The sequence below is a fragment of the Egretta garzetta genome, unplaced genomic scaffold (genome assembly GCF_000687185.1).
Source record: "Egretta garzetta isolate BGI_Z169 unplaced genomic scaffold, ASM68718v1 scaffold153, whole genome shotgun sequence".
NCBI classification, from domain to species: Eukaryota; Metazoa; Chordata; class Aves; order Pelecaniformes; family Ardeidae; genus Egretta; species Egretta garzetta.
The window spans coordinates 412,023-423,898 of record NW_009259114.1 but is presented as its reverse complement, the minus strand read 5'-3'; positions in this window follow the sequence as shown (position 1 = coordinate 423,898).

The following is an 11,876-nucleotide window of genomic DNA, read 5'->3' as shown; positions in this document are numbered from 1 at the left end:
ATCTCTTTCACTGCAAAACCTAACTTAAGTTGGACTGCAGTCTTACTTTGCTAGGAGTCAAACACTTAGTTTAATTGTACCCATATCAAAAAGACTTTTAGTCCAAGCTAACTGTCTAAGTTGAGAAAAGAGAGGGTGGAAGGGAAAAAAGGGACAAATCAATGATGATGCCTGCAAGGTCTTTGCAGAACTAGAATAGATGATTGGGACCACTGCTAAATCCATTTGGTTATTACCAATTACTTGCAGACCTAAAGAAATGTTCTCAGCCCAATTTGCCAGTGTAGTCTGGTTTATAAATGCTAAGATACACAATGGCTTGATTAAATCCTCCAAAAGCATTTAAGCTTTAGATGTTTCTTCCTGCCTTCTGTAAACCAGAGTCCTAATGCACCTGTGAAATTCTGACCATTGTGTAGCAACTCTTCTAATAGCTACCTAATAATATCCTGTGTTTTTAAAATGCTTTCCAAGCAGAGGATAGTAATTATTTTAAAAAGTAAAATTTGCAAAAGATAGAAGAAAGAGACTTAATTTAAAAAGGAACGTGGGAGAAACTGGTGTCTCATATATCAATTTGCAGAAATCTGCATTGGTGCAGTTCTAAACTCTTGAAAGCGTTTCTGCTTTAATAGTCAGCATTTGCATTATTCTTACAGAAATATATAAATAAAAAATAATCCAGGATTTAGAAAAAATAACTCAATCTCAGAACAGTTTTAAAATATTACAATAATAATTGGTATTGATGTGCAATACTGGTTAATTAAAGGCCTACTATCCCATGTGAACAAGAGAAACAAAATTGTGAATTATCTTTATCTATGTAATATTTCATCTCAGAAAGATAGGTTAGTAGGGCTGGTCCCTGACTCCTTATCTGAGATTAAAGAGAATTCTTAAATACTGACAACATATGGAGAGGCTGAAGCTTCCTTTTTTTCTGGGGTAAGATACCATTACAATAGCTATGCCTTTATACAAGGAGGAGCTGTGTATAACTTACATACTTCCTATGATTAATGTTGTTACTTCTATTGTGCTAATGCATAATGCTTCTTTCATTTGCTTTTGTAGGACAAACCTCCATCCATCAGTGGAGCGTTATCTTGCCAGTTTCTCCACTATTTTTATTTAGCTAATTCAACCATTGCGTTACCTAAAAGGATCTAATTAATCATTATGTTCCTAATCTTGGCTTTTATTGAGACCACAGTTAATTAAGTTTACAAATTGACATGGCAAAGTTTGATCCAGACAAATTACCTCAGAGGAGGATTTGTATCAATAAAAATCTATGGGCTGATATATTGTTGGCTTACATAGCCAGTGATAAAGATCTATCTGGGTAGTCCTGAGTCGCGGATGGCTTGTAAATGCAGTCAAGAAATGCATGCCAACTTGCTGAAACTACCTCAGCAAATTAGAAGTTGAAGAATGTCACGAGCTGTTCTGAATGGTTTTGCAGTGAAAGAAGGCTGATCTTGCAAGGTGGTTAATACCCCAGCTCCTGCCTAAATCAATGGCTTCTTCAAGTCTAGTATGGCACTGCTGAAATCAGTGGGAACAAGGTGGGGCCTTGGTCGCGTTTCATTGGGAATTGCCCAGTGCCAGCCGGGACAGCCACCCTGGCATGTCGGAGGCCTTGGGCCATGGGTGTGGAGGGGCTGAGGCTGATGGGACTGAACGGACAGGGGCAGGCCTGGGCTGCATGCTGGCCTGTGCTGGCTCACAAGCTGGGACCTGAGGGAGCAGGCATGCAGGCTGGGCGGCAGCAGGGGGATATAGAGACGGACAGGATCTTCATAGAAACCCTGGGGAGATGGTGCCTGAACCCCTATCACTGCAGAGGAAGGTGTGTGGCCATGCTTGGTCTGGAAACTCCCAGAATGGGGGCATCAAGGCCCTTGCTCCCTCTCCCACAGGCCTGCAGTTGCAGACAAGGTTCAGTGCTCCAGTAGCTGCTGAGGGGGGGAAATCTGTCTGTGGAGGCCTTGGAGCCAGCCACACCCCAACAACACTTCCATAGCAAGGGGTGGTAGCAGCAGAGTCCCTCCTGCAGGGCCCAGGCGCCCAAGCCTGCTCCCTGGGGATGTGTGGTGTTACTGTAAAAGTTAGTGAAGCATACCCTCTATGGCTTGTTTGACGTTTCAGGAGGCAGGCGTTCTTTATTATGGTGCCAGATGCACAGGGGATGCTCCTAACATGCATGCCATGCAACCAAATCATACAACATATATAGAGTATATTCATATACATATTAATCATATTTCCTGGAAAAGGTTGCCTTATGACAATGAATTCCCAGAATTTATTTACATATTCGCCTCCCCAACAGTGATTTGAGTCGGTCGTCTTTGGGTCCCCAGCGGTTGTTGTGGAGGGGTCTCTCAGTGCCCTTTTCCATGACTGCTGGGCCTTTTTTTATGATCATATGTGGTCATAAGTTGACTCAGAGTGGCAAGGCCTGGTTCCTTCTGCACTCATCTTGGGTGTCAACGTTTTATCTTAGTGCCTGCTGACTCCTTCAGAGTGACTTGAGGAACTTATTCAGGGTCTGTTAATCTTGTTAAAAAGAGATACTATTTCAAAAGTTCCTAGACAGGTCGGCACTTCTTACTATGAGTTAAATTTTACAGCTATCGGCTACAAGCCAGAAGCTGAACTTCTCAAAAAAATGTGTAAATTTTACATTCTGCGTCAGTAGGTGCTGGCCAAGGGTGCTGGGGAGAAGCTGCTGGGGCTTGTCCAGCCCTGGGGCTGTCAGGCCTGCTGTTTATCCCTGTCAGCAGGGGGCCTGTGTCACCGAAATCGGGAAGAATGAACCTCGTAACATCAATGTAGTGTTAGAAGGCAGGCATTCTTTATTCACCGCGCCGGATGCACAGGGGATCGCTCCCCCTAACGTGCATACCTTCAAGCGGCAATTTGCCGTTTATATGTAGCAAAGTATTACATATGTATGAAGTTTTCCGATATGCCTATACATATGCATAACCTGTCTCCGCTTTGTATTAAAATTAGCTTCAGGAGGTCATTTCCATAAGTCCCTCCCCACTGCACCTGCTCAGTGCCTCCTTGTGGTGGTTGTCGGGGGTCGTGGGGATGAAGGCTGATGGCTCCTCTTTGTCACTGCTAGTAACCCCTTGTTCTTGCGCAGACTCAGTTGCTCCTTGGCTCTTGCCCAAACTGCAGGGTTGGTGTAGACCAGCTCTTGAGGTAAACACCTGGTTCTTATCAAAAAACTGTCCTTTGTAAGGAGCCACAAATCTTTCTACATCAATTAGTTCTCATTCCTTCTAGTCTGGCAACCTTGGCAAACCGTTATTATCTTTTTGCTTCATCCCCTCCGGATTCTTCCCATCCTTGAATAGGGTTCTAAATTCACTAAGTAACAATACTATAGACTTTGAGAGAAAAAAAAAATCCAAGCTAGACACTACTGACTTTAGCAAAGCAACCGCAAACTAGACGATACTAACTTTAGCAAAGCCACAGCAAGCAAGCTAGACAACAAGGCCTAATTTTTATGCATGTAAGCTGTTCTACATCTGGGGTCTTTTGACCCTTAAGGTATCACCTGGGTGGGGTCTCCTGCTGGAATCCACCTGGAAAAGGTGGGGCAAGGCACCTTTGCTAGTGGCTGCCCACCTGCTGAGGAGAGCCTAAAACTGGGAGTGGTGGGAGGGAGGTTACAGGCCACAGGTAGGTGAGGCAGTAGCGGGCAGGATTGAAAGCGAATGGTGCAGGGTGACAGAAGCGGGAGAAACATCAGGAATGACAAAACAGGGCAGGGAAAGGGCCATCTCAAGTGCCTGTACACAAACACAGAAAGCATCGTTGGAGTAACTGAGATCTGGTGGGCCAGCTCGTGTGACTGCAGTGCTGCTATGGAAAATCAGGCAGGGAAGGTGGGCGGGAGGAGGAGGAGATGTGAAGGACCAGCTTGAATGTACATGGAGCTTAGAAGTGCTCCAGGCTGGTGGAGAGCCTGTGGGGCATGTCCAGAGGAGAGGCCTGGTGGATTTGGGGTTTGTTAGTCTAGTCCCCAAACAGTTCAGCACTTGTGTTTCTAGAATCACAGGTAGAAGGAATTCTTCAGGTTTTGTGCCAAGTAATTGGTAATATAGTGTTAGAAACACATTCCAGAATAAATGCCCAGAGTTCTTAAAAAAACCCGAACAAACCCTGTGTATGAATGTTTTGCTTTACCAGATCTCTTATTTTTTCCCAGTGTAATCAATGGTGAATATATTTAGAAGTGTTTTTCCAGCAGTATCTGCAGGCTGTGCTGATTAGAGACAACAATTCATTTAAAGAGCCCATTGTACTTTGCAGAGGCTAGATAAAGCACTGCAGGTTGTGTATTTACTATGATACTATTTGTCTCATTGCCTTTTTTGTCTTATTTTGAAGCATTTATTCATATTTGTTCTCCACCTTGCTGTCTGCTGTTGCAGTCTAAGCTCAGCAGATTACTCTAACCTCTGCTTTAAGGGTACTAAGAATCCTGTGCTAACTTTAAACCACAATGATGTTTCTGTGACTGCAGTATCAATGGAGGTGTGGCAAAGATATCTGCTCCTGTTCAGCATGGTGCTAAACAGTCTTGGATACTATTAGACCAAAGCTGTAAAGGGTAGGACGCTTGGTTCGTGCTGAGCCAGAACTACATCTTTCAGGCACACTTGAACATTTTAGCACAGAATGGCTGAAGTTAGGCCCAAGTAGCGTGCTGAATGAGAGCACAAGGTTTCCAAAGCGACCTATGAGGTGGATCCTTTGAAAGGGAGAATCTTAAGAGAAAGATTGTATCCCTTTCCGTGTTGATTTCCCTTTTAATCATAAAATTCTCTTAAGTATTTTGATTCTTAGTTTTTATGTACTTTGGTCTCCTTTCTTAATTAAATGTTGAAGAAAATTGATGGGAAGCAACTTACTGTTTTATTCTGGGCCACAGAATGTTTTGGGTTGAAAGGGACCCCTAGAGGTCATCTAGTCCAACCCCCCCCCCGCAGTGAGCAGGGACACCACTACTTAGATCAGGTTGCTCAGAGCCCTGTCCAACATGGTCTTGAATGTTTCCAGGGATGGGGCCTCCAACACCCTCATTGTAAAGAATTTCTTCCTTATATCCAGTCTAAACCTTCCCTGCTTCAGTTTAAAATCATTACCCCTTGTCCTGTCATAGCTGGCCCTACTAAAAATATTTTCCCCATCTTTCCTGTAGGCCCCCTTTAGGTACTGGAAGGCCGCAATCAGGTCTCCCCGCAGCCTTCTCTTCTCCAGGCTGAACAAGCCCAACTCCCTCAGCCTGTCCTCATGGGAGAGGTGCTCCAGCCCTCGGATCATTTTTGTGGCCCTCCTCTGGACCCGCTCCAACAGTTCCATGTCCTTCTTGTGCTGAGGGCTCCAGAGCTGGACGCAGTACTCTAGGTGAGGTCTCAGCAGAGCAGAGTAGAGGGGCAGAATCACCTCCTTCAAGCTGGCCACGTTTGTCCTGATGCAGGCCAGAGTACGGTTGGCCTTCTGGGCTGCCAGCGCACATTGCTGGCTCATGTCGAGCTTTTCATCCATCAGTACCCCCAAGTCCCTCTCGGCTTGTTGACTCTCGGTCAAGTACTGTTTGAATCTGGTTGATCCAAAACAAATTGGTTTTGTGTTTTATTGCTTTCTAGCTGTCCAGCTGCCAGAATATTGCTGATTTGCCAGCTTTTCACCTCTGCTCCAGGAATATTTACATAAGTAAGTATTTTTAAAAAAATTCCTTGACGCTTATATATTTCGGCTCTTACTATCAAAATATATTAGAAAAAATATTTAATTCTATATTTAGATAACAATATATCTTCTGCTAATATGAAAACATTAGCAGGTGAAAATAAGCTTGCTTTAGTAACATTTGTTATTGTGATATTTAAGTACAGAGAGACATCCCTGCAGTTATAGTTTTCAGAGTAATGTGCTATTACTGGAACCGAATTATTCATATAAAAAGGATGATTGATCAAACGTGAGGGCTAAAACAAGGTCAAACTTTTTACAGGTATATGGAAACTAATAAAATCTGTAAATTGCACATGCAGACAGGTATTTCCACTCATGAATATCATTGTTTTCCTTGTTATATTTTATAGCCTGTTTTCCACTTCTGACGTTCTCATAGATTGCAGTGTGCATTTATTAATCCTGGCCTGTAAGCACTTTACAAAATATTTATTAATGGTAATATTAAACCCAGGTCCTCAGGTCCTATTTCATACAAGAATTTGTATAAACCTCTTGCGATATCTTGACATGTCAAGTAAAGATTATACTGGTTCATTGATTTCTCTCCCAAGTACAAGCAATCTGTTCTCAGAGGTACATAATTCACAAAAAAATTAGAGCCAACAGAATAGTAATAATGTGTAGTTTATCTGGTGAATTTCCCAATCAGTTGTGGTATAAATGATTTATGTATGAATTTCAACATTGCATGCATTACCATTCCTAAGCAGTGATTACATCTTGTTGGAGAATCTGGGGACTCCAACTGTGTAATAAACTGAATACAATTTAGAACAGGTCAGAGAGAAGCTTTATTAACTCTGATCACTGTGAGAGAACCGTCAGACAGCATCTCCCTGCTGCTGCCCTGTTCTGTGCCAAGTGATTGCAGACCCAACCTGTGTACTGTGTCAGATAAAGAAGAAAGAGGTGAGGAAAAACAATAATTTCAATGCTAACCCAGGTACCCATCCCTGGGGGGATGAACTCTGTAAGTAGCTTGCTAACTGCCACCATTCTAAGGAATTGAGCAGTAAATCCTGTGACAATATGGAGAGATGACTCTTGATGGAGGCTAGAGTGGCACACCCGGTATCATCTTAGCTCAGAAGTGAGGAGTTGGAAACAATCACAGACTCTTAGCTTCCAGATGAAGGGAATATTTAGAAACCATAACTTCTTAGCCAGATCTCTCTACCATAAGTATTAATGTTACCACCACAGTCAATTCCTATCACACATGCAGTAAGAAAAAAAAAAAAGTTCTGCAATAACTGTGTCACCGAAATCGGGAGGAATAAACCTCGTAACACCAATGTAGTGTTAAAAGGCAGGCATCCTTTATTCATGGTGCCGGATGCACGGGGGATCGCTCCACCTAACGTGCATACCTGGCACATGTTCCAATCAGGTTATATTGATCAAATACATGCATATTCATTACATTCATACATAATCAATAACATCTTCTCTAACGATTGGTCCAAATTCTCTCGCTTCCCATGTAAATTACTGCACAGACTCAGTTGTGCACTTCCGTTGTTCTCTTTTGAGTAGGTGGTATCATTTGGGTAGGTGGTCAATGAGTCGGTGGTCGCGATCTCCCCCTGCCGGAATTACCTCCTACCTACTGGGCTCTCTATCTTGGTAGTCCTAGCCAACTTTCTTGGTCCATTGCACAGAATTACCCTTCATCTTCTTCCCCTGACAGGTGCACATTGTCTATAGTTTTAGCTACATTAATAATGACCTTAAAACTACAGACCATATACTATTCTCATTGTCCTGAACTTAGTGTTCAGCTGGGTAGGGCTGTACAGAAGAGAGTACAGCAGCATTCGTGGTTGCATTTTGTAGTTAACTGATTCGATCCCATCACCCCAATGCTGAAAACTAAGATACATAACAATTTCATCACCATTTTGGTTACACCAGGTTAGATGGCAATGCAGGCTGCTTTCTGATGTTCTGTTCAGTAGAGACGCTGTCTGTTCTGGCTACATTGTGTTCTCAGATCGTGCTTTGCATGTGCTAGAAAAATACAATTGTAGACGGGTATAATGAGAATACATGCACTTATAGGGGATATTTGCTGATGCATCAAAGAAACCCATGTCAATTTGTTAATCAGTGCAGGGAGGTTTCAGGTCCCAAATCTGGAGCAAAAACATTTTGTGATTTTTGGGGGGAAGGAGGGTGGAGTCACATTTGTGTCCTCTTATCTTTGTCATTGTCACAAGCAGACTGGGTTCCCTGCATTGTCTTAACACTCTTACTTACGTTACCTCCCCTGGGAGTTCATCCTTGGAATGGGGTGGGCCAGTACAATGTATCATGGCTCCTTATGTACCCTTATTGCTGTGATCTTTGCAAAAAAGTGTTAATCAATTGTTTGTGATTACAAATCAATAGCACTTTTCAGACATGTAGAAATCCTTCCCCATGTCTGGCATTTCTTCCTATTGCCTAAACTTTGAGAAAAATGGTGAAAGAGTAATCTGAGAGAGATCAGGACAGATCAGTTGTGGACTGTGTTCAGCAACCACTGAGAAGCTGTCTAGAAGCAACCAAGAGGTTATTTATTTAGTTTTATTGCAATAATGTTCTTTGATTCTACACCCCCCCGCCCCCCCCCCAAATTTCTATAACGTGCATACCTTCAAGCGACAACTTGCCCGTTTATATGTAGCAAAGTATTACATATGTATGAGGTTTTCTGATATGCCTATACATATGCATAACCTGTCCCCTCTTTGTACTAAAATTAGCTTCAGGAGGTCATTTCCATAAGTCCCTCCCCACTGCACTTGCTCAGTGCCTCCTGGTGGTGGTCATTGGGGGTCATGGGGATGGAGGCTGATGGCTCCTCTTTGTCACCGCTAGTAACCCCTTTTCTTGGGCAGACTGAGTTGCTCCTTTGCTCTTGCCCAAACTGCAGGGTTGGTTTAAGCCAGTTCTTAAGGCAAATTCCTGGTTCTTATCAAGAACTGTCCTTCGTAAGGAGCCGCAAATCTTCCTACCTCAGTTAGTTCGCACAATAGTTAGCAAAACATTTGAGCACTATCTATCAATTTGATTCTCTGGGCTACACAGCAATCTAGACAATTATCACACAGCATCTTATCTACTAAGATTCCCTTAACCCCCTCTCTCAATTCCTCATTCTCGTTTGTTCTGGGCAATCCTCCAGAGACAGGAGATGCCTTTCCTTGGTTGGCTTCAGTTGGGCACACAGATCAGTTTTGAACATGCATTGATTTGATATCAACAGCTGGACTGAAGTTTAGCAATTTTCATGCAGAGAAGATGAAGAGATGTGCTGAAGCTTGTTATTCAATATTAATTTAAGAGGGTTGTGTCTTCTGTATTTGGACATTTATTCCTCGTTATTTTTAGCCTATTATCATACTACTGTGGCTACAGTATGGGGCTTGAGTTTTTCCTGTTGATTGCTTTTTCTTTTAATCTTCAAAAATCCTAAGAAAATTTGTATTGCCAGTTTCAAACTGTTGCAAACTGGTCTCTAGTCACCTGTTGTTACAGCTTAGATTTTACCAGGACTTTCTTTAAGATCAATTGCTTTAATGCTTGTTGTGAAGGCTGCTCATTGTCTGTTACCTCAGACACTGGTGAGAATCTTAGTTACTTGACTTGTATTCTTTGCCAATATTTTTGTCTATCTCCCATTGTTTTAGTCACATAGTAGGTCACCTACGTTATTAAGAATTTAATGTTTTCATTTTACATTTTAAGCTCTGCATTCCTCATTGTCTCCTTGTTTTACTTATTTTTAGATCTTTTCATCAATGTGCATGTCACCGAAATCGGGAGGAACGAACCTCGTAACATCAATGTAGTGTTAGAAGGCAGGCATTCTTTATTCACGGTGCCGGATGCACAGGGGATCGCTCCCCCTAACGTGCATACCTTCAAGCGACAACTTGCCCGTTTATATGTAGCAAAGTATTACATATGTATGAGGTTTTCTGATATGCCTATACATATGCATAACCTGTCCCCTCTTTGTACTAAAATTAGCTTCAGGAGGTCATTTCCATAAATCCCTCCCCACTGCACTTGCTCAGTGCCTCCTGGTGGTGGTCGTCGGGGGTCGTGGGGATGAAGGCTGATGGCTCCTCTTTGTCACTGCTAGTAACCCCTTGTTCTTGCGCAGACTCAGTTGCTCCTTGGCTCTTGCCCAAACTGCAGGCTCGGTGTAAACCAGTTCTTAAGGTAAACTCCTGGTTCTTATCAAGAACTGTCCTTTGTAAGGAGCCACAAATCTTCCTACATCAATTAGTTCTCATTCCTTCTAGTCTAGCAACCTTGGCAAACTGTTATTATCCTTTTGCTTCATCCCCTCCGGATTCTTCCCGTCCTTAAATAGGGTTCTAAATTTATTAAGTAACTATACTATAGACTTTAGAAAAACATCCAAACTAGACACTACTTACTTTAGAAAAATATCCAAACTAGACACTACTGATTTTAGCAAAGCAACAGCAAACTAGACAATAAGGCCTAAATCTTATGCATACAAGCCGCTTACATCTGGGGGTCTTTTGACCCTTAAGGTATCATGCAGAGGCCTGCTACATTTTTTTAATCACATCATTTGGCAATAAGCATAAAAATTAAGTAAACAAACAAATTCATAACGTTGATTAAGCTAAATGAAAGGTAGCAAATTATGAAGATCTACAAAACTGAATTACGTTCTCTTATTATGCATTTCTGAAAAAAAGGGGTGCTTGAGAATTAAAATTTCAGCTTATTCAGTGTTCATTGATTAGTCTAGTGAAGCCTCATGGATATGATTAGCTTATGGCAGTCTCCAGTATTGGATGCTGGAGAAAGAATTCACATCCAAAAAATATAGGTACGATAACCAGCTTTATGTTAATTGTGAGTGTTATTTTGTGCAACTTGTAATAAGCTCTAAATTAGCTGTAAAATGTGAATATAATTGTGTTGTCTCAGCTGTGTGTAAGTAACACCATCCTAAATTGGCTGTATTTGGGTGGTGGTGAGCTTCACACTATCAAGCTTAAAAACAAACTATTTTACCCCCCTTTTACTTGAAAAATCATTTGGATATTATGAACACCTCTGCAAGAGAAGTACTGATGTAAAAATGATTTTGCTTGCAACACAGGTACTTTCTCTGAGTGATATGTCCTCACAACTCCAAAACCCAATTTGGTCTGGCTTGTTTCATTGGAGCTGTTATTCAATAAGGCTCCTGTTGCTGTGTTCAATATTTCATGATTTGAGCCCCAGATAAAATATACTTCATCACATAGTTTCACTGCTCACATTTTTTTATGTATTTAAATAGAACTGAACAGGATGTTTTAGAAGAACATACTTCATCTAGAAATGCCAATTTGTCAAAACCAGAATTGTGTGGGAAATGGCTGATTTGATCCATTTTTTCTGTGGAAAAAGCTTTAAGACAGATTTCAACTGCTGAGAGCATCTCATTTCAACATTTTCAACATGCAAGTAGCAGTTTTCTTGGCTTGGAAAAAATATTTAAATTATAATTAAATGCAATAAGAATAAAAAATGCATAGAATTTTAATATAATGAAATAATGTTAGTAAGTAATTAAGAATTTAATTAGACTTTATGGCTCTGCATCCACACTGTTTATAGCACTCCTGTGCTCAGATGCAGCTAGCTCATGTTTCTTAATTTTGCCTGACATACCCTAGTGCTACTCCCATTCAAACTGCTAGTAAAATAATGCTACTCCCATTCAAACTGATAGCAAAACTGATTTAGACTTAGGTCAGTGCTGAACACTTGAAAAGCTCATCTTTGCTCCTATGACAGTATGCATGATCCAGCAGATGGCTACTGACTCAAGAGCTGCCCTGCAGTGTGCTATCAATCCTACTTTATAAAAAAAACCACAAACTACTGCTTAAGAGGCAATTTCACTGAGAAGATTTGAATGAATTACAAAATAATTTTCTATGATCTTTTGATGCTGTTTGAAAATATGTGGATTACTGTCTAATAAATGCATATTTTTTTTTGTGGATCATTATTTATGAGAAGAGTTGGTGTAAAAAAAAAAAAAACCAAAACCCCAAGCAAAC